Source organism: Carlito syrichta, unplaced genomic scaffold, assembly GCF_000164805.1.
Source record: "Carlito syrichta isolate Samal-C Ts95f unplaced genomic scaffold, Tarsius_syrichta-2.0.1 Scaffold302066, whole genome shotgun sequence".
Taxonomy (NCBI): domain Eukaryota; kingdom Metazoa; phylum Chordata; class Mammalia; order Primates; family Tarsiidae; genus Carlito; species Carlito syrichta.
In genome coordinates this window covers 56994-59721 of record NW_007246162.1, presented here as the reverse complement: position 1 = coordinate 59721, position 2728 = coordinate 56994, and the positions used below count along the sequence as shown (strand labels likewise).

At 43.9% G+C, this 2728-nt stretch overlaps 1 pseudogene; it reads right to left on the bottom strand.

The window, feature by feature from the left end:
* Nucleotides 1–1454: 1454 nt before the first annotated feature.
* Nucleotides 1455–2402, bottom strand: LOC103258315 (annotated as a pseudogene).
* Between the last annotated feature and the right edge of the window lie 326 nt (nt 2403–2728).

Genomic DNA, 2728 nt, shown 5'->3' with positions numbered 1-2728 from the left:
CGATTTTTTGATTTATTGTAGAGATGAGGTCTCACTGCCCAGGTGGGTCTCGAACCCACGGGCTCAGGCAATCCACTCACCTCAGCCTCCCAAAGGCGCGGGATTACAGGCTGAGCCACTGAGCCCGGCTGGCAGGCCATATTTTATTTACTTTTATTTTTTTATTTTTTTTTTTGAGTTGGAGTCTCACTCTGTCGCCCAGACTGGAGTGCAGTGGCCGCTCCCGGCCACCGCAGCCTCGCCTGTTGGGCTCCGGCGATCCTTCTGCCTCAGCCTTCCGAGTAGCCGGAATTACAGGCATGCGCTACCACGCCCGGCTGATTTTTTTATTTATTGTAGAGATGAGGTCTCACTGCCCAGGCGGGTCTCAAACCCACGGGCTCAGGCAATCCACTCACCTCAGCCTCCCAAAGGTGCGGGATTACAGGCTGAGCCACCGAGCCCGGCTTACACAATGGAATTTTATGTAGCCATAAAGAAAAACAAAATTTTGAACTTCACAGCAACTTAGATACAGTTAGAATCTATAACACTCAGTGATTTGGCACAGAAACAAAGACCTGATCTACTATATGTACTCACTCATAAGTAGACCCTGAACATTTATCATATTATAAGAAAGGAATTGACAGTAGTGGGACACTGCCAGGGAAGGAGGGGGGGAGTATATAACATCAATGAGAGTACTGAACCTTACCTGTGCAATGACCACTTATGTACCTAACCCTGAATTGACCCTACATCTTTAAAATAAAATAAAATAGCCAGGCTCGGCGGCTCAGCCTGTGATCCCATGCTTTGAGAGGCTGAGGTGAGTGGATTACCTGAGCCCATGGGTTCGAGACCGGCCTCGGCAACTTGGCGACACCTCATCTCTACAATAAATCAAAAATTAGCCGGGCGTGGTAGCGTGTGCCTGTAGTTCCAGCTACTTGGAAGGCTGAGGCGGAAGGATCACGGGAGCCCAGCAGGTCGAGGCTGTGGTGGCCAGGAACATGCCACTGCACTCCCGTCTGGGTGACAGAATGAGACTCCAACTCAAAAAATAAAATAAAATAAAATAGTCATCTCAAAACAAAGTCATTATCACTGTCTACATTCCTATGTTAGCAGATAAGTGGGACTTTATATACTAGCTGATGGAAGTAAATCAACATTTACTATAACTCCAATCCTACCTACCACATGTGGCTTCTTTATGTGGATGCAGAAACACTGATGAAACCACACCACCTCAAAACATAACTCTGTTCAGTAAAAATCTTAACATAGTCTATAAAGTGGGTATAAGATCTGTCTTCAGCATTACAAAGGACATCAATTATTGTCCAGGTGATGCCTTACAACAGAAAATTTTCCTCTTCATTTTAAAGGGTAGAAAATTCTATGCCTAGGCATTCTTTTATGGCAACATTTTTATTTCTACAGATTTCTGAAACAGATTAAGTGTTTACTCAAAAATTCACAAGTTCAGTAAAACAAGTTTGTGGTTTCCTTCTTTGACATTCCTTTTGATATTCTATTTCAAAGTGTGTATTAAAGCTGTCTGTTACGGAATATGTTCAAAGATCCTCAACAGGCTTGATTTCAACAGTTATACTAAGTGACATGAGGAGCTAAGGGGTGTCATTCTTCAGGGACATCATTTTTTCTATCCCAGACTCCTTTCTATCATAATACAGAACCCAGAGCCAAGAAATGCTGAGAATCATAGCCAGGATTTGTGTCACTCTAATGGAGATTTCCAGAAACCTTAGCACCTGAAGTTGTTTGGTTCCTTTCAAAAAGGAATACATTTTCTTCCCACAATCCTCTTGATCACTGAGATATTCCCAGTAGGTTTGTTTGGAATATCCTGGGAACTCTCTAACATGGCAGGAATCTAGGGGCTAATCCATCTCTGTCATTTCCAACTAGTCAGTGAAACACACCACTACACAGCACTGAAACTTTCACTGAAAAAGATTATAGGCATGAATAAGCCAGTGGCATCTAGGTAAGCCATAATTTGTCATTCTGGCTTTCAAAGTGACCATATCTGACCACTGTATGGGAACCATAAGTTCCTGTTCACATGTCCAAATGCCACAAGCCAGTTCTGCACAGAAAATAACAAGCAAATTTCCATAGTACCACGAAAGAAGCCATAGGTTTCTTTCACAGTTCTTCAATATCCTAACATCCCACAATGATATGGGAATAGCTAACAACAAACATGACTAGATGAACCCCAGGAAAGCAAGTGAGGATGACCACTTCCTCTATGCTTATTTCTGCAGTTAAAGTCAAAGCATTATTTGGTAGCCCTCATTCAAACAGAAACTGAGGGACATTAACCAAAAGTGCGGATCGAGACTAGCGAGCAGGTAGTGCAGGCATGCCACAGAAACTTCTCTGGCCATTGTGAGCCCCAGGAAGAAGTCCCTTCCTCTCACCAAGTCATACCTTCATGAGCAAAAGAGCAGGGATGGGAGGTACTGGGCTCCATGCCACTACACCCACCAGAGGCGGTTGAGGTCGCACAGTAGGGCTTCAAAGGGAAAGGATGCTCCTCCCTGACAGTTTGTGTTTATTTTTGTATTCTGAAGCTATAAGCTGTGTGTCTATCTACCCCTAATTCAGAAAGGCCTTTACCTCTCAATATGTGTTGCAATAATTTCCTATTTTTGAAAGGCTGAAGGTCTCCCTGAGGCTGCAGTCAAGCCACTGGCCAGGGCTGCAGTCTCAT